The sequence below is a fragment of the Lathyrus oleraceus genome, chromosome 6, assembly GCF_024323335.1.
Source record: "Lathyrus oleraceus cultivar Zhongwan6 chromosome 6, CAAS_Psat_ZW6_1.0, whole genome shotgun sequence".
In the NCBI taxonomy this organism is placed as follows: domain Eukaryota; kingdom Viridiplantae; phylum Streptophyta; class Magnoliopsida; order Fabales; family Fabaceae; genus Lathyrus; species Lathyrus oleraceus.
The window spans coordinates 268,564,127-268,585,746 of NC_066584.1; positions in this window are offsets into that span (position 1 = coordinate 268,564,127).

Sequence of the window (21,620 nt, forward strand, 5' to 3'; positions counted from 1 at the left end):
GAAAGGTCTTTGTATGAGGAACAAATGTAATGTTGGACAAAAACTCATATGGAGTGTGGAAATTTATGAAATTTGGGTTTAAAGTGTGATGTGCAAAACATGTCAATGCAAAGTTTCTAAAATTGGCCAATTTTCAAGCCCTTCTGTTTTAAGGATGCAAGTCTCAAATGGAAAACCCTCCAACATAAAAGTTGTATATCTTTTCAAGACAATCAAAATGGACTTAAATTTTGAATCATTAGAGTTTTTGATGGAGAAGTTATGGGCACTTGAAGTTGGACTTTTTTGACTTTTAATGCCTTTGTCCCAAAAGGACCTATAATGTCTTGCATTATCACATGTATTTCCTTTGAGATTTTGAAATTTTGTTCAACATAACATTTGAAGTAGACACCTTAAGCTTTCCAATGCATTTAATCCCACCTCAAAATCATAACAAATGAATGAGTTATTTCCTTCGGAAGTTGACCCAAAATTAGGGTTTCAGTCAAAATGACCTATAATGTATTGGAATGGGAGATGGTTTTCCAAGCTTCAAATATTGTCCGTAAGAACATTTTTTCTTTTGGAACCATCTCCATTTGACCGACACATAAAAAGTTAGGTCTCAGTGTATTTCAAAATAGTTAGATGAATTGACTGGTCAACTTCTCAAGTCCATGCCTAATATTTTGATGAATTGATGATTGAGGACACTCAAATAAGTTAAAATATGCATGAAATGATGAATTAAAGAACTTCCCTTGATTTTATTTGTAACGGGGTATTCGTTACCATTAGAGATATTGACTAAATCCAAGGTAAATCATACAAGTCGAGTCGCCACCGCACTTCTATTTATCCAAAGGAATGGTTAGAAAGCGAACAAAAACCTAATAGTTTTAAGAAAAACTAGTAAAAGAAACAGAGATCTGGGTAAGGGGGTTGGTTATGTAATGGGAAGGTGTTAGGCACCCAAAACATCCTAGGTACTCCTAGGGAGCCCTTTTCACATTTATTGTAAAGGTTGTTGTCTTGTGCAAATTTTGTTTGTGCAAACATGATTGAAGAGATGAGAAGAGAATGTACAAGTTATTTACATTTGTGTTTGAATGGATGAACCCATTGACTACGTACCAACTTAAAAAAGATTAGGATCAAAACCTCGTAGTTCGGGGTAAAAATTTCAAAATGAGTTGGTGAATTGATTGGTCCAAAAGACTCAAGGAAGAATTCTTTTTGTGCAATCTTTACTTCTCAAGTTCATGACTCATATCTTGATGAATTTGATGATTGAGGATACTCAAATAAGTTCAAATATGCATGAAATGATGAATTAAAGAACTTCCCTTGATTATATCTGACCATGGGCTGAGGTTGCTTCATGAGCAAGGCATTGTAGTGCACAGATGAATTAGGGTTTCTCTGGGGAACAAACGTCAAATCCTTTGACTTGCTTTGATCAAACATGATGAATTGAGATATTAGGGAGGCATATTTGATGGATGAGAGCTTTGGGAACCATTACCATGCTTGCTTTCACCCCCTTCTTGACCATATCTTTGTACCAATGACCTCCTTGAAGCTTTTGATCTTGTGATTGCTCAAGCTACAACCAAAAGATGTTAGTGACATATTTTTGGGCTTTTTGGTTATCAAACAAAATGAGAAAAGCAATGATATACAATTCAAGCATGCTTGGTGATCTCAAACCAACTCACAAGGGATCCCACCCAAAGGCAAAGGGAACCAAGATGCTCAATGATCCTTGAGGCTATGCAAATGCAATGTTATGATGCCATGAGGGATCTTAGGGACAAAATTAGGGTCTTACAGTATTTGACCATGGGCTAAGGTTGCTTCCAGAGCAAGGCATTGTGGTACACAGATGAATTAGGGTTTCCTTGAGAAACAAACCTCCAACCCTTTGACCTGCTTTGATCAAAATGATGAATTAAGATTCTAGGGAGGCATATTTGATGGATGAGAGCTTTGGGAACCATTACCATGCTTGCTTTCATCTTCTCTTGGCCATATCATTGCACAAAGGATCTCCTAGAAGCTTTTGACCTTGTGATTGCTCAAGCTACAAACAAAAGATGTTAGTGACATATTTTTGTGCTTTTGGTTAGTAGACAAAATGAGAAAAGCAATGATATACAATTCAAACATGCTTGGTGATCTCAAACGACCTCACAGAAGGTCCCACCCATTTAAGCAATGATGCCATTAGGGATCTTAGGGACAAAATTGGGGTCTTACAGATGCCCCTATTTAAGGTCATTCTAGCCGGAGAAGTGAAGGTTAAAATCTTCGTCTCGACGAGGGAGAATGGGCTTAAATTATAACAAAGAGACGAATTTTGGTCCCTAAGAGACCTCATGATGCAAATGTATGTATGCAAAGGGATAATACTTTGTGGGGAATATGTGTCCACAAAGGAGTAAGGACAATCAAGAGACACTGACAATCCACACGAGTGATACATTCTATGGGACAAAATTCTGGGGACTCTTATGGGGATAAGAAGAAATGCGTGAGCAGGACACGACTCAAAGTTTGGGGAGCAGAATTCCAAAGGGAATAAACCAATGGAAAGATTCATGCTGACTCGAAGACGCCCGTATTGAGGAATATGCCAATACAGCAAAACTATCCACAGCGGATACTTCAGATAGAAATTCGGACGAAAACAATCCACTAAGGGACCTCGCTTGGGATGTCTAAAAAGACTCTCTTGGGGGAGCAGCGAGATGAGGTGTTACCGGTTACTGGGTAACAAGCTCAATGAGACATGTGATCTGAACACCGACATAAGGGTCAGAGATACAACATGCTCGGGAGGAAATGAATATCTAAGACCGGTATAAGGGTGAGAGATATCAAAACTCCGAAACATCTGAGGAAGACCTAAAAAGGTATATTTCAACTCAGGAAAATCTGACTCCACAGGGGACAAAAGTCATAATAGGGAGCAAAAAGGGAGGAACACCAGGGATACCGGTTACTGGGCATATAATAGGTGACCAACCAAGGCGTGAATTGGGGAATATTCCCAAGACACTCATCATCCGAATAAGGGCTACAAGCAAACTCGATTATAAGATGGATACTCGACTCCGCAAAGGGGAAGCGAATCTTACTCAACTGGGAAGAACCAAAGGCTTCGACCGAAGAGTGCATGAGATATACTATCTATTACCGTCAGAACGTAGATAATATACTCGCATGGAAGATTATCCGCAACCGGTTACTGGGTTGATAAAGGATAAATCGACCAAAAAAGAACAAGGCATCGGGATACCGAAACGAGGTACATAATGATGACCAATCCAAGGGAGAAACAATTGTCAGCAACAACAAGTGATAGACGAGAGATATTTCGCTGGGGATAAATTACGTAAACTGGGCAATTATCTAGGCAAGAGAGGGAATATCAACACCGAATATTGGATGAAGATAACCACCAAGGAGGGGATTACACCTACCGGCTACTGGGTAGGAAACCACGGAAAAGTAATCGTCATCTATTATGATGAACCAAAGGTTAACTTTGCAAAGGGGAGAAAAATAGGGTTTATAACTACCGGTATCAGGGTAGAAAATCATAGATTCCGCCGAGGATAATATGAATGATTACCGATTACTGAGCAATTATTCATTTATACCGCGGGGAAACAAAGGAAACAACTTCGAGGGGCCAATTTAGGATCAAACCAAAAAGGCAAACTGAATCACGACTTATCCTGGTGAGGATATAACTCCACAGGGGAACCCATCCCAATATATGTGTTGGGAGGAAGCGAAAACAACCGTCGTCCACGAGGATAGAACTCAGTGGGGAATGCGGAAGTAAAGATAAACACTTTCTGCTTAAGGGGCCGACTCTCTATATTGAGGGATCAGACACCGACACCTGCTTGGGAAAAATATTACCCACTAGCAGAGGGATAACAAACAAAGATATATGGCAAACAATGCAATATGAATATTCAAATGTTCGAAAATTGTATGCACACATGCGTGGTTTATGTATGATGAATGCTGACAAACAGACATTTCTAACACAAGCAGGCTTCATAGGAATAAGCACACAAACATCCGGTAATACATCTCAAAAGAGAGAGCCAAAATCACCAGAGAGCAAATGATCAATCTGCGGGAGATCAGAGATACCAGGAAACAACCAAATCTCTATGGGGGAGGAATCAATGGTCAAACCGGCTGGGGATAGGAGTTACAATGAGACCACATCCACCACATGAGCAACTCTACTGGGCAGTCTATCCGATGGATAAAGGGATTCTGGGGGTCAACCACCAAAAACTGAATCTTCCAGAGAGAACATATCTGCTGAGGAGGAAAGATCGCTGCTCTGCTGAAGGGACAACCAGTGAACCTCTCAAAATCAATACCACTCGGGGTTCCGGGGGTAGAAAAATATAGTCATGCCAGGAATACGAACAAATGTCTTACCCTGTTGGAGGTCATACCACCCTTGGGAGAGCACTGAGGATCTCTTAAGTATCCTTTTGTCATTGTGAATGTTCACTTTGTTTAAAAACAGGTTATGTAAAAAATGTTTATTTGAAACAATGATATTTTCTCAATTAAAGCGTGTAAAACATTTGTTGAATAGAAACAAATAAGAGTGCAAAAAATTGGATAACAGGCTAAAATTTATTTGATGGAATGGTAGTCTGCAAATGGCAAGACTCCATAGATCTTTACAAGTTTGAAATTGGTGATATATATTTGAAAAGGGCTACATTGAACATAATGACCGTTTCTCCACCAATTCTGAATTCGATGTATTCGAAGCTTCGGTTGACGACGAATGAACAAGAATCTCTGACGGATGATAATTGTAGAACAAAGTCTTGTCAGGATGCAGTTACTTGCCAAATCCCTAATTTTTGCCTAGATTGCCCTAGGATGAGGTACTCAATCTAGCGGGATACATATATTCATTTTTTTTCATGTCTCTAACTTTTGCCTGGACCGCCCTTTCGGGTTTTCAATCCACCGAGACGCTCATTTTTTGCCTAAGCCGCCCTTTCGGGTTTTCAACTTAGCGAGCTATTCTGTTTTTATTTTTAGGCGAAGTATTTCTTGATTGCATCTGAATTCACAGAACGAGTGAAATCCTCCCCATCCATAGTTGTAAGTATCAAAGCACCACCTGAAAAGGCTCTCTTAACAACATATGAACCTTCATAGTTTGAAGTCCACTTGCCCCTGGAATCGGGCGCGGAAGACAAGACTTTCTTGAGCACAAGGTCACCTTCTCGGAACACGCGAGGCTTGACCTTCTTATCAAAAGCTTTCTTCATTCTTTGCTGATACAACTGACCATGGCACATGGCAGTCAATCTCTTCTCTTCAATCAAATTCAGCTGCTCATAACGACTCTGAACCCATTCAGCATCAGTCAACTTGGCTTCCATCAAAACTCTCATTGATGGGATCTCCACCTCTACTGGGAGTACGACTTCCATGCCATAAAAAAGAGAGAAAGGGGTTGCCCCTATTGAAGTGCGGACAGATGTAGGATATCCATGTAAAGCAAATGGCGGCATTTCATGCCACTCTTTGTACGTAACAACCATCTTCTGGATAACTTTCTTAATATCCTTGTTAGCAGCTTCAACAGCCCCATTCATCTTAGGTCTGTAAGGAGAAGAATTATGATGTGCTATCTTGAACTCACTACACAGTTCTTTCATCATCTTGTTGTTCAAGCTAGATCCATTATCAGTAATGATTCTATCTGGCACACCATACCGGCATATGAGTTGATTCTTGATAAACTTCACGACCACCTGCCTAGTCACATTTGCATATGACGCTGCTTCGACCCACTTGGTGAAGTAATCAATTGCTACGAGAATAAATTTATGTCCATTGGACGCTTTCGGCTCTATCATGCCAATCATGTCAATTCCCCACATGGAGAAAGGCCATGGTGATGAAATCACATTCAGAAGTGTCGGAGGAATATGAATCTTATCCGCGTAAATCTGACACTTATGGCATTTCTTCACATATTTGCAGCAGTCAGACTCCATCGTCAGCCAATAGTAGCCTGCTCTCAACATCTTTCTAGCCATGGCATGTCCATTGGAATGAGTACCAAATGAACACTGATGGACCTCAGTCATTAACAGGTTTGCTTCGTGTCTATCCACGTATCTGAGCAGAACCATGTCAAATTTTCTCTTGTAAAGCACTTCGCCATTGAGGTAGAAACTGCCTGATAATCTCCTTAAAGTTTTCCTAGCTTTCACAGATGCCCCAGGTGGGTAAGTCTGGCTATGAAGGAAACACTTGATATCATAATACCATGGCTTATCATCTTTTACTTCCTCAACTGCAAACACATGAGCTGGTCTATCCAAGCGCATCACAGTGATATTGGGAACTTGTAGGTGTTTAATTGGCTGCATTATATGGTAAAACACTAATGTCTTGACTGATGTCATGACATGTATATGTGACTACATTGTAGTTACTGCAGGACTAGCTAACACAGGATTATTGAATGCTGTGACATTCATACCTGTCAACAGATACTAAGGAACAGAAGTTCTGTTAGAACTTAGTATTCATTTGCAGTCTGGTTATCAAGGAAGAACCAGACCTGGCATAAGGCCTACTGACTGAATGTCAAACTGGATGTTGTGACATTCATCATTGACAGCAGCTACTGAAGATTAGGCAGAGTGGTGTTCTGCTATACTTCAGCATAAAACGTAGTTTGTTCTTCAAGAGAATAACAGAACTAACTTAAGGCCAAATGTATAAATGTTAAGTTGGACACTTTGACATTTATTAATGTAAGCTGTTACTGTAGTATGGTCATTTTGATCATGTACAGGTCAGCAAATTGTACAGTCTGTTTTCTGGAAAAACAGACTCAGCATATGGACCTTGATGTCAAGCTGAATGTCGTGACATTCGTGCCTGACAGCATATGCTAAATTGTAGGTTGTTCAGTTTTCTGTTTCAGCTTTTTCTCAGGCTATTCTTTAGGGATTCAACAGCTGAGAGAAAATCCAGGAAATTAACAACCAAGCTACATTCAATGAACCTAACAAATATCCTATTTGTTAGCAACCTAAATATTGAATTTGAGGGAACTTGTGTGACCTAAAATTCAGGAAAATACAGGTGCAAAAGCCCAGGTGCTGCAATATAAAAAGGAAGGCATTCCTTCATTCAGTTTCGGGGATTTTGAAGCGTGAAGAGTCAGTGTGTCCATCATACTTCACTACTGTATTTTGTGAGTCTTGTATTAGACGTATCTTGTAAGCCAAGCCATTATCAAGTAGATGATTGCTTTGGCATAGGGTGTTCATTGAGTTGTAAGTGTTGTGTCACTCAAAGCTTTTAAGCGTGAGTGCTGTGTATCTTGATTTAAGCTGTGAAGCATAATCAAGAGTTGTTTTTGAAGTGTGACTTCAAAGTGTCTTTAATATCACTGAGGTGATTGAGGGGGAGTGAGTAGGAACTCTGATCTTAGGTTAAGATTGAAATTGCATTGGGTAGGGATTAAGTGATAAGTTGTAAACGGGTGAGTTTAGCTTTGAATTGATACTACTAATAGTGGATTTCCTCCCTGGCTTGGTAGCCCCCAGATGTAGGTCATGTTGGACTGAACTGGGTGAACAATTACTTGTGTTATTTACTGCACTTACTGTTAAGTTCTGCATAATCCCTGTCTGTGCAGAATTGGATGTCATAACAACCAGTGTGACATCCAAAGTCTGATAACTAGAATTTCAATTGGCATCAGAGCAGGCACCCTGCCTGTGAAGTTCTGGGTGAGATCTAGGGAAGTTACTTTCTAGTACCATGGACAAGGATTTAGGACACTCAAACAGACCACCCATGTTGGATGGATCTAATTATGATGACTGGAAGCCTCGCATGATAGCCTTCTTAAGGTCTCTAGACAGCAAAGTCTGGAGAGCTGTCAACAAGGGATGGGAACATCCAACGAGGACTGATGAAGATGGAGTCAGTGTGCAGATTCCCGAAGAAGATTGGGACAAGGAACAAGAGGCATTAGCTCTTGGAAACTCCAAATCCTTGAATGCACTGTTCAATGGAATCACTAAAAACATCTTCAGGCTGGTGCACCATTGTGAACTAGCTAAGGATGTTTGGGATACCCTCAAGGTAACTCATGAAGGTACTTCCAAGGTGAAGATGTCCAAACTTCAGATGTTGACAACCAAGTTTGAAAATCTGAGGATGAAAGAGGATGAGACTATTCATGACTTTCACATGAATATTCTTGAAATTGCAAACACCTCTGGTGGACTAGGTGAGAAAATGACTGAAGAGAAACTTGTAAGAAAGATTCTCAGGTCCTTGCCTAAGAGGTTTGCTATGAAGGTCACTGCCATAGAGGAGGCTCAGGACATCAGCAATATGAAGGTAGATGAGCTCATTGGTTCTCTCCAAACCTTTGAAATGGGCTTAGGTAAGTATGCTGAGAAGAAGAAAAGCATAGCCTTTATATCTAATGCTGAAGAGGAGTCAGAAGAAGGATATACTGGAGGTGATGAAAGTATATCAGAAGCCTTAGCCATGCTTGGGAGACAGTTCAACAAGCTCATAAAGAAATTTGATCAGCAGGGTAGATCTAATGTCAAGAACGTCCCGTCTGACATAAAGAAAAGATCAACTCATGAAGTAAAGGCCAACCAAGGCAAGGGAATCCAGTGCCATGGATGTGAAGGATATGGTCATAGTAAGGCTGACTGTCGTACCCTTCTCATGAGGCAAAGAAAAGGGCTATCTGTCACCTGGTCAGAAGAAGACACTGAGAGTGAATCTGAAGGAGAATCGGCCAAACGAGTCACTGCTCTAACCAGTGTTTGTGCCTCAGAGGATAACTCAAGTGGAGATGAACTCACATTGGATGAGCTTGCTGTCTCATATAAAGAATTATGTGTTAAAAGTGCAGAAGTTTGCATCCAAGGAGAAAAGCATAAGAAACTCATCAAAGAACTAGAAGCTGAGAAACTAGAGCAGCTGAAAGTCATAGAGGGTCTGAAGGGTGAGATTTCGTTGCTGATCTCTAAGCTAGACCAAATGACCAAATCCATCAAAATGTTGAATAAGGGATCTGACACCTTGGAAGAAATCCTGAAGACAGGACAAAAGTCTGGAACCACATCTGGTATAGGCTTTGGGAAAAGATCCTCAACTGAACGCAAACGCCCAAAGGCTAAAGTTCAGAAACCCAAAGGGAAGTCTCATCCAAAGTCACAACATCGAGGAACCAGAATGAACAATCATCAGAAGAAGAAATTCAAGAGATGGAAATGTCATTACTGTGGTAGATTCGGTCACATAAAACCATTCTGCTACAGGCTGCATGGTTACCCAAACCAGACCCCTCAAGGTAGGCCCAAGAAAAAGGTGTCTACGTATAATGCCCCCATTAAGAAACCAACATGGGCGGCTAAGCAGACACCACAGGTCAATCCTAAACAACTGGCATCTAAGATGCACTTCTCACCTGAGAATCAACAGTGTGTTGCTAACCTTGCTCACACTTCTTCAAGGGGACATATCAGACAAGATTGGTACCTTAATAGTGGCTGCTCAAGGCATATGACTGGGATGACCTACCTAGTGGTGAATCTACATCCCTCTAACACCAAGTCTGTGACATTAAGTGATGGAACTAAAAGAGAAGTCATGGGTGTTGGGAAGCTGGACTGTCCAGAAACTCCAAAATTGAGTGATGTATTGTTAGTAAAAGGACTAACTGTGAACCTCATAAGCATAAGCCAGCTGTGTGACCAAGGATATAAGGTGGTATTTACCAAGGAAGGATGTGTGGTGTTGAATGGGTGCAATCAAGAAGTGATGAGAGGTGAGAGATCCAAAGAAAATTGCTATCTATGGAAATCTAAAGACTCTATCAACCCTCCCAAGTGTCTTTTGGCCAAGGGAGATCAGGAAGGAACCGATGTCATGGAGGATGTTGAAACATTCCTTGACAGTCCAACTGACAGTCCAGTCAAGCCTGAAGAAGTACAGGAACCTTCTCCTGAATGTGAAGTAGAAGCACCCACCAAAGTGCCATCTATCAGAATTCAGAAAGACCACCCTAAGGATCTTATCATAGGGGATCCCACCAGTGGTGTAACTACCAGGTCAAGAGGAATAAACTCAAATTCCTGCTTTGTTTCCAAGGTTGAACCAAAGAATGTGAAAGAAGCCCTGACTGATGAATACTGGATCATTGCCATGCAAGAGGAACTCGAGCAGTTCACAAGGCATGAAGTATGGGAGCTGGTTCCAAGACCTGAAGGGTCCAACATCATTGGTACCAAGTGGATCTACAAAAACAAATCTGATGAGAAAGGAGTAATTACTAGAAATAAAGCAAGACTAGTAGCTCAAGGATACACTCAAGTTGAAGGAGTAGACTTTGATGAGACATTTGCTCCTGTGGCTAGACTTGAGTCCATCAGATTGCTGTTGGGGGTAGCATGCATCCTGAAGTTTAAGCTGTTCCAAATGGATGTGAAGAGTGCATTCTTGAATGGCTACCTGAATGAAGAAGTCTATGTGGAACAACCCAAAGGGTTCTGTGATCCTAACCAACCTGAGCATGTATACAAGTTGAAGAAAGCCTTGTATGGGTTGAAGCAAGCACCCAGAGCTTGGTATGAAAGGTTAACCGAATTTCTGACCTCAAATGGATACAGAAAGGGTGGCATAGATAAAACCTTGTTTGTGAAGGATGAAGAAGGCAAAATCATGATAGCTCAAATCTATGTTGATGATATAGTCTTTGGTGGAATGTCAGAACAAATGGTTAAAAAATTTGTTCACCAGATGCAGTCTGAGTTTGAAATGAGTCTAGTGGGAGAACTGACCTATTTCCTTGGAATGCAAGTAAACCAAATGGAGGACTCTATGTTTCTCTCCCAAAGCAAGTATGCCAAGAACATAGTTAAGAAGTTTGGTATGGATCATGCCAGGCACAAGAGGACTCCTGCTCCTACTCATCTGAAGTTAACCAAAGATGATGGAGGGCCTAGTGTTGATCAATGCCTGTACAGAAGCATGATAGGTAGTCTGCTGTATCTAACTGCAAGTAGACCTGACATTTCCTATGCAGTTGGAGTGTGTGCCAGATACCAAGTAGAGCCCAAGGTGAGCCACTTGAATCAAGTCAAAAGGATTCTCAAGTACATCAATGGGACGTGTGACTATGGGATGCTGTATTCACATGGGTCTAAGCCTATCCTATCTGGGTACTGTGATGCTGATTGGGCTGGAAGTGCTGATGACAGAAAAAGCACATCAGGTGGATGTTTCTTCTTAGGAGAAAACCTCATATCGTGGTTCAGCAAGAAGCAGAACTGTGTCTCTCTGTCCACTGCAGAGGCTGAATACATAGCTGCTGGAAGCAGTTGCTCCCAACTGGTTTGGATGAAACAAATGCTCACTGAGTACAATGTCACTCAAAATGCTATGACATTGATCTGTGATAATCTCAGTGCCATCAACATCTCCAAGAATCCCATCCAACATAGCAGGACCAAACATATTGACATTAGGCACCACTTCATCAGAGATCTGGTGGAAGACAAGGTGATCACTTTGGAACATGTAGCCACGGATCTTCAACTGGCTGACATATTTACAAAGGCTCTGGATGCTACTCAGTTTGAAAACTTAAGGAGCAAACTGGGAATATGTCTCTCTGAGACCTTATAGCAACCACTGATGTTTGGGATAAATTGTTTAATATCTCTGACTATTAAACAATTTGTACTAGGCTATGATTGGTCAACAGATCATAGCTATGCTGCTTGCAACAAGGGTGGATACAAGAGGGTAAGGAGACACCCTACAGAGAGAAGGCCACTGTACCTGCAGGAGTTCAAGGATGCTGTTCATGCAGGAGTGGTTCTGGATGTCAGAAACAAAATCATGGCATCTGATATGGTGGTACCTACTGTAAAGCAAAAGTGGGTGATCACTTGATCGAAGCTGTGAAGCAAGATCAAGTGGATGTTAACTTGGTTGAAACTGTGAAGTAAAACCAAGTTTGGAACTCTGTCATTGTACTCTGACTATGTTGTTGGCTTTGGCAACATTTGTGACAAAAAGGGGGAGTAATAACCACCAATACCCCTGACAAACAGAGTGGGTCTCTACAACAGACTCTCATGACAGATCTGAAGATTCCCCCCTGCAGCTGATGTTGAAGTTTAGGTGCAACTTCTAATATGTGTGTGCTGCTATGCGAAGTTTTTATTTAACTTCCATGTGTGTGAGTGTGCTGCCACTCTGAGTGTATTAGCTAGTAGTATTCCGCTGCCATGAACTCTGTTATGGGGACCAAAGTGTTTTAGCCAAAAATTTGCCAAAGGGGGAGTTTGTAGGTGTTTAATTGGCTGCATTATATGGTAAAACACTAATGTCTTGACTGATGTCATGACATGTATATGTGACTACATTGTAGTTACTGCAGGACTAGCTAACACAGGATTATTGAATGCTGTGACATTCATACCTGTCAACAGATACTAAGGAACAGAAGTTCTGTTAGAACTTAGTATTCATTTGCAGTCTGGTTATCAAGGAAGAACCAGACCTGGCATAAGGCCTACTGACTGAATGTCAAACTGGATGTTGTGACATTCATCATTGACAGCAGCTACTGAAGATTAGGCAGAGTGGTGTTCTGCTATACTTCAGCATAAAACGTAGTTTGTTCTTCAAGAGAATAACAGAACTAACTTAAGGCCAAATGTATAAATGTTAAGTTGGACACTTTGACATTTATTAATGTAAGCTGTTACTGTAGTATGGTCATTTTGATCATGTACAGGTCAGCAAATTGTACAGTCTGTTTTCTGGAAAAACAGACTCAGCATATGGACCTTGATGTCAAGCTGAATGTCGTGACATTCGTGCCTGACAGCATATGCTAAATTGTAGGTTGTTCAGTTTTCTGTTTCAGCTTTTTCTCAGGCTATTCTTTAGGGATTCAACAGCTGAGAGAAAATCCAGGAAATTAACAACCAAGCTACATTCAATGAACCTAACAAATAGCCTATTTGTTAGCAACCTAAATATTGAATTTGAGGGAACTTGTGTGACCTAAAATTCAGGAAAATACAGGTGCAAAAGCCCAGGTGCTGCAATATAAAAAGGAAGGCATTCCTTCATTCAGTTTCGGGGATTTTGAAGCGTGAAGAGTCAGTGTGTCCATCATACTTCACTGCTGTATTTTGTGAGTCTTGTATTAGACGTATCTTGTAAGCCAAGCCATTATCAAGTAGATGATTGCTTTGGCATAGGGTGTTCATTGAGTTGTAAGTGTTGTGTCACTCAAAGCTTTTAAGCGTGAGTGCTGTGTATCTTGATTTAAGTTGTGAAGCATAATCAAGAGTTGTTTTTGAAGTGTGACTTCAAAGTGTCTTTAATATCACTGAGGTGATTGAGGGGGAGTGAGTAGGAACTCTGATCTTAGGTTAAGATTGAAATTGCATTGGGTAGGGATTAAGTGATAAGTTGTAAACGGGTGAGTTTAGCTTTGAATTGATACTACTAATAGTGGATTTCCTCCCTGGCTTGGTAGCCCCCAGATGTAGGTCATGTTGGACTGAACTGGGTGAACAATTACTTGTGTTATTTACTGCACTTACTGTTAAGTTCTGCATAATCCCTGTCTGTGCAGAATTGGATGTCATAACAACCAGTGTGACATCCAAAGTCTGATAACTAGAATTTCAGAACTTCATTCCACAACATAACCATAATCATTGAAGCAGGCGTGGCAAGAGCATTTGCCATTCGATTCTCATGTTGAGGAATATGACGAAAGTCAACCTCAGCAAAGAACGTTGAAATCCTCCTCGCATAATCTCTGTAGGGAATGAGACCAGGCTGATTCGTTTCCTACTCACCCTTAATCTGATTAACGACAAGGGCCGAATCACCATAAATATCAAGATGCTTGATCCTGAGATCAATGCATTCCTCCAATCCCACAATACAGGCCTCATACTCAGCCATATTATTCGTGCATTTGAAAGTTAGCCTTGCTGTAAAAGGAATATGTGTGCCCTGAGGAGTAATGATTACTGCCTCAATACCATTTCCATACTGATTTATAGCGCCATCAAACACCATACTCCATCTGGAACCAGGCTCTGGCCCTTCATCGAGTGTAGGCTCATCGCAATCTTTCATTTTCAAATACAGAATCTCCTCATCTGGGAAGTCATACTGAACTGACTGGTAATCCTCGATCGGCTGATGTGCCAAGTGGTCAGCCAAGATACTACCTTTGATAGCTTTTTGAGCTCGATACTCAATATCATACTCAGATAACAACATATGCCAACGGGCAATCCTCCTAGTTAAAGCAGGCTTCTCAAATATATACTTGATTGGATCCATTCTGGATATCAACCAAGTCGTATGATTTAACATATACTGGCGTAAGCGCTTAGCAGCCCAAGCCAAAGCACAACATGTTTTCTCAAGCATTGAGTATCGAGACTCACAATCAGTGAGTTTCTTACTTAAGTAATAGATATCATATTCTTTCTTTCCTGATTTATCTTGCTGACCAAGGACACAACCCATTGAATCTTCAAGAACAGTCAGATACATGATCAATGGTCTCCCTTCCACAGGTGGGGACAGAATCGGAGGCTCATACAGATACTCTTTAATACTGTCAAAGGCTTTTTGGCAATCTTCGGTCCAATCATGAGACTGATCTTTCCGGAGGAGCTTGAATATCGGCGCACATGTGGCAGTCATGTGGGATATGAATCTGGAGATGTAATTCAAGCGGCCAAGAAAACCTCAAACTTGCTTCTCAATTTTGGGCGCAGGCATCTCTTGTATTGCTTTGACCTTTGCAGGATCAACCTCAATACATCTTTCACTGACGATAAAGCCCAATAACTTGCCAGAACGAACTCCAAATGTACACTTGTTGGGATTCAAACGACGCTTAGACTTCCTCAAGCGCTGAAAAAGCTTCAACAGGTGCTCTACATGTTCAACTTCCGTTCTTGAATTGGCAATCATATCATCAACATATACCTCAATCTCCTTATGCATCATATCGTGAAACAAGGTAGTCATAGCTCGTTGATACGTGGCTCTAGCGTTCTTCAAACCGAAGGGCATCACTCGATAACAGAATGTTCCCCAAGGTGTGATGAATGTTGTCTTTTCCATATCCTAGGGTGCCATCTTAATCTGATTATATCCGGAAAATCCGTCCATAAATGAGAAGACATTGAATTCAGTTGTACTATCTACCAACATATCAATATGTGGTAGAGGGAAATCATCTTTCGGACTTTTCCGTCTTTCTTAGGCACGGGCACAATATTGGCGACCCATTGAGGATACGTAGAAATCACCAGAAACCCCGCATCAATTTGCTTCTGAACTTCCTCTTTGATCTTTACTGCCATATCAGGATGAGTTTTTCTGAGCTTCTGCTTCACAGGCACGCACTCAGGCTTTAGAGGCAGGAAATGTTGCACAATATCAGTATCTAGACAAGGCATGTCTTCATATGACCAGGCGAAGACATCAACATATTCTCGTAGCAATTCAATCAACTTCTTCTTAACAGTTTCTTCAAGGAGTGCCCCAATCTTTACCTCTCGCACACAATCTTCAGACCCCAAGTTGACTGTTTCCAGATTCTCAAGATGCGGCTGAATGATCTTCTCTTCATGCTCAAGTAGCCGGATGATCTCATCAGAATCTCTTCAACATCATCTTCCTCTGCCTCAAATACAGGGAATTCAAAATTGGGAGATGGCGTTGGGTCATTATGTTCAATGGGTCTAGAAATCAACCTGCATAATGATTTTGGATATGAAAAGCTTTAAAATTCCAACAAGGCAAATCATTATGCAGATGAAAAGATTGATTTTATTCTTATTATTAGGGTTTTATGTGATCACCAATTTCATGCAAAAAGCAAAAAAGCAAAATAATTGGAAAAACAAACATTTAACATGAATTTATTAAATGAAAATATCATTGTATTTATGTTGCCAACAATCATCACTCCTCCTTTTGGCATGGGAGAAGGGTTTTTAAACAAAGTGATCATTACGTTGACTTGTGGATAACTGTAGGAATATCCACAGCGACCCAATTGTTGCAGATCCCTCCAGGGATGATGAAATTGTCCGAATCTTCTGCATCCTCTTCCAAGACAGCAGCAACTTCTTCATCCTGACCAGTGTGGATGAAACCTCCACTCTTGAATAACCCTTGCGCGTTGAAGATCCTAGAAGAAAGGCCAATGCCAGCCCGAGACTTATTGTCTTCTAGCTCAATCATTTTTCCTAAACCAGCAGTTGCACCACACTCGATGGCCAACTTTGTATCTTTGTAGGAAGCAAATGAATGAGTTCTCTTCTCAATAGGATCACCTATAGATAAAGCTTGGAAAGGAGTTCCAATTTCATCCTCAGCATCTATGTACGAGAAGGAAGACAAGTGGCTAACCAGGAGAGCCTTCTCTCCCCCTACCACTACCAGTTTCTTAATCTTCACGAATTTCAGCTTCTGGTGTAGGGTGGATGTCACGGCGCCATCCTCGTGAATCCATGGTCTGCCTAAGAGACAGCTGTACGATGGATGAATGTCCATAACCTGGAAGGTAATCTGGAAATCACTTGGTCCAATTTTGATTGGGAGATCAACTTCCCCATTCACAGTTTTACGCGATCCATCGAAGGCCTTCACAACTACTCCACTTTGCCTCATGGGAGGCCCTTGATATGCTAGTCTTGAAAGAGTGGACTTCGGCAATACATTCAGGGATGACCCAATGTCCACCAACACATTGGACATGGCGTCGTCTTTACAGTTCATAGAGATGTGTAATGCCAAGTTGTGGTCTCTTCCCTCCTCAGGGAGATCAGAGTCACAGAAACTCAAATTGTTACAAGCAGTAATGTTTGCAACAATACTATCAAACTGTTCTATTGTGACATCATGATCTACATATGCCACATCCAAAACTTTCTGCAAAGCCTCTCTATGTGGTTCTGAATTCAGAAGTAATGATAACACGGATATCTTGGATGGCGTTTGTAGGAGCTGGTCTACAACATTGTACTCACTCTGCTTGATGAGCCTCAGCATCTCATCACAGCCTTCTTTCTCATTGCCACTAAGGCCAACAGAAGTAGGAGTTTTTAGTACAGAGGAGGGTTTAACAGCAAGTGCCGGATTCGGAGGTCCCACAACATTCCCAATCGGGCGTTCAACAAAATCAGCATTAGCTTGGGGTTTTGGTGGTGCCGAAAACACACCACCGTTGCGGGTCAAACCACTTACATCTGCGATATTTACCATAGATGAGGAAGGCAAAGGCACTTCTTTCTCTCCTTCTACAGCAATAGTATTGTAACGAAAGGGAATTGCCTTTTCAAATGAGTAAGGCATAGGACCAGCAAGCTTAATGATTAGAGAAGGTGAAGCCTTCTGCTTGCTACCATCGTATTTAATGATAACAGGCTCAGGCATTCAGAACACTGGGGAAATCACGTTGACCGCTGGCTCATCTTCGTCAATATTCCTATTCTGAAGAATCTCAATGACCCCTCCGTCCAGCATTTCCTGAAGATCCTTGCGCACCTGGCGATAACCTAATCGGTTAACAGGGCATATTCGGCATCTATCATGATCGTGCTCATAGTGACTGTACTCGCATAGCAAACGATGCATCTCAACTAGAGACTGTCGAATATGACTGACGTATTTGACCTTGTACTTGCCAGGGCAGCCCTGGACCATGTTGACAGATTTCCCATGCTCGGGCAATGGGTTCTTCTTCACGTTAGGACCTACATCCTCGAAACCCAGAATGCCACACCTCACAAGGTCTTGAACCTTTGTCTTCAAAGGATAACAATTCTCCACGTCGTGGCCGGGAGCACCAGAATGGTATACACAATGCAATTCAGGCTTATACCACCACTGGGGGTTAGCAGGTATAGCCGGTGGGTCTCTCGGAGTAATCAACTTCCTCTTTATCAAAGAGGGATATAATTCTGTGTACGTCATCAGAATAGGATCAAAGGTGACCCTTTTCCTCTCGTAACTCGTGCTGGTTTGATTACTGTTTCGAGGCTGGTAGGCCTGCTGCTGCGGACGGTGTTGTTGATGTTGATATTGCGGATGTGGTTGTTGATTGGTGTTATGTTGCTGGTACTGTTGATTGTCTCTGAAGACAGGTGCTATATGAGCCACCTGGTGCTGGTTACCGGCGGGACGCACAGTCTTCCTCCTCACAGAGGGTCTTCTTGGTTTCACATGGGAGGTCACAGCATGTACCTCTCCATCTTTTTTCTTTGCAAACGCCCCATAACGTTTGGCAGAAGAGCCTTCTTCTCTGGTTTGACGCCCTTCTCTAACCCCTTCTTCTAAACGCATCCCCATATTCACCATCTCGGTGAAATCAGAAGGAGCGCTGGCAATCATCCGCTCATAATAGAATGAACTCAAGGTCTTCAGAAAGATCTTGGTCATTTCCTTCTCTTCTAGCGGAGGCACGATCTGTGCTGCCACCTCTCGCCACCTTTGGGCATACTCTTTGAACATTTCCTTGTCCTTCTGGGACATGTCCCTCAATTGATCCCTATCGGGAGCCATATCCACGTTATACTTGTATTGCTTGACGAAGGCCTCGCCAAGGTCGTTGAATGATCGGTGTTCGCACTGTCTAACCCCATGTACCATCTCAGGGAAGCACCGGACAAAGTGTCCTGAAAGTAGTGGATGAGCAACTGGTCGTTATCAGTCTGAGTAGACATCTTCCAAGCATACATGACCAGGTGGCTGAGAGGACAAGTATTTCCTTTGTACTTTTCAAAGTAGGGGACCTTGAACTTCACAGGAATCTTCACGTTTGGAACTAAGCAGAGATCGGAAGCAGACTTGCCGAAGAGATCCTTTCCTCTAAGAGTCTTCAATTCCTTGCGAAGCTGAAGAAATTGATCGTTCATAGAGTCCATCTTCTCATAGACATCTGGGCCCTCAGATGGCTCAGAATGATAGTTGGTGTCGTCTACCCTGGGCATGGTATGCACGACAGGAGGAGGAACAACAAGGACCGGGCTAGATGCCAGCATAGAAGCAAAAGTTGGAGCAGGACCCTCAGGCATGAAATTAGGAGGCATCCCCCACGGAAACCCGGTTGGCATGGCTGTAGGAGCAAAGTGTGCACTGGCTGCAGGCACAGTTGAGGAGACAATCTCTGAGATAACTGTCCTCTGGAAGGAGTTGAAGGCGTCGGAGAAGACTGGCTCTGGGCAGCCAAGAATGATTCCATCAAAGCACTCAGTCTGGCCACTTCCTCTTTGAGTTCACGGTTCTCTTGCTCTAGTTGATCCATCAGTCTTGAAGAGTTGGCTCTAGTGTAGTACCAGTGAGAAAGCTTGTCTTCAAAATAAATGAAGAGCACAGAGTTAGACCACAGGACAAGAGGCCGGAAACAAAACCTGCTTATGCACATGATGCATGCAATACTTATGCATATGATTTGTTTTTATATTTCAAAAGAACTCTAGGGTTTTACTTGCAAATTTTTGGAATCATTTAACATTTATCGCATATAGAAATATCTCAAAAAATAATATCAGGGAAAAGAAGTACAACATTGTCAATCATGTACAAGAGGAAAGGAAAATAATCATCCTATGGATCCCTAGAAACAATCATCTAACGCTCGGGACACAGGAAGATAGGATGCACAAAGCCTCTTTACCTCCTCCTCATAAGCTACCTCCATATCCGCCTTCTCTTTGGCGAGTCGATCGTACTTCCTCTTCCAAAACCGGGAAGACTGAGGAAGTAGAGAAGTCCATGCATCATTAGGGTAATCAATAACCTGATGCTCGAGGAACTCTATCAAAGCGTCCTTCTCCTTAATCTGCTGAAGAAACTCTTCACGTTCACGGATCCAGGCACGTGATAGTTCTTCGTCTCTCAACTCCTCTACTCCTTGACTAGGGAGGGTTGAAGGCCCAACCATAACCAAAGGTGTAGGTCTCGGATACTAGTAAGGCATGAGATACTCAGACGCTCTCTTCCTTACCCAAGCAGTGTAAGGCTCCAAAGCGATGCAATTCTTAGGACCCAACTCCTTCCTTCCTTTCTTATGAATCTTGCGCCAAGCGCGGATCATCCTAGCTTTCAAGCCTTGGGGATCTTTACCCTCCTGAAAGAACACACCCTCTAACAAAATGTTATTAGGTTTATCCTTTAGGAGGAACCTAAGCTGACGACGTGCTAAAACAGGGTTGTAGTTAATCCCACCACATGTACCAAGAAGAGGTGCATTGGAGAATTCACCACAAGAGTTGATAATCTGCACACCGTCATACACACGGTTATACCAAGAGATATCGTCATTGGTGAGAGACATAAGTCTCGTGGACCACCGTAGACATCCCTTGTTCTCCTTGAAAGCGACCGTCTGAGGTAAGTGAGAAATAAACCACTTATACAACAGAGGCAAACAACATACAATGGCGCCTCCACCCTTTGCATTCCTCATATGCAAAGAGAAATAGGTATCACCCAACAGAGTCGAAACAGGATTAAGAGTAGAAAAGATCCTAATAGTGTTCATATCCACAAACTTGTCGATGTTGGGAAACAATACCAACCCATAGATGAGAAGTACAAATATGGCTTCAAAGCCATCCTCACTCATGGCCTTCTCATAGACAGTATCTTGAGCAATGAGGAACTCAGAAGGGAGACCTTGAATTCCATCTTTGGTAGTCATATGAGCACCACCAGGGATTCATCTATGTGCAACATGTCAGCTATCTCTTGAGAAGTAGGAATACTCTCCAAGCCACTAAACGACAACTGATCCAGGATAGGTATACCCACAAGATAAGCATACTCCTCAAGGGTAGGAAAAAAGCTGAAAGTCCGGAAATGTGAAGCAACGGTACAAGGCATCATAAAAGTGTACCAATACACTCATCAATCCTTCGTCCACCTGACTAGTCAGAAGAGGAAAAAGCTTCCCAAAACGAGTCTTGAAACCCAAGGGATCTAGTACATAGGATGTCAGATTCCTTAACTCTTTCAAATCTAGTTGTCTGAAACTGTACTTCTTCGTATTCCTTCTTTGTCTTTCCATGTCTGAAAATTTGCAAATAAACCCCTTAAGTTCCTTGAAAATTTTCTTCATTATTGATGATATGGATGCAAATGAGTGCATGAATGCATGAATGCAACAATCACACTCAAGGATCAAGCAAAGCACACCAAACCAAGGTCATGGGATGGATCATATTATCCTTAATATCAATCATCCATTTTGGTGGATTATGGTTTACACCTTATCAACACCCAAGTTCCATTGATATTAAGGATATATGAACGGATCAACCATGAATAAAGGGTTTGTTGCAAGTCACGAGCATGGAGTTTTGGTTAAGAACCACACAAAGGGAATGTACTAGGGTTTAAACCTGCCAAACATGTTCTACAAGAGGTTCCCATAGTTATCATCCCATCTTTCGGATATTATCGAAGAAACGACTACTCGTATTCCAAAAATATTCTCAAGAGAGACTCTT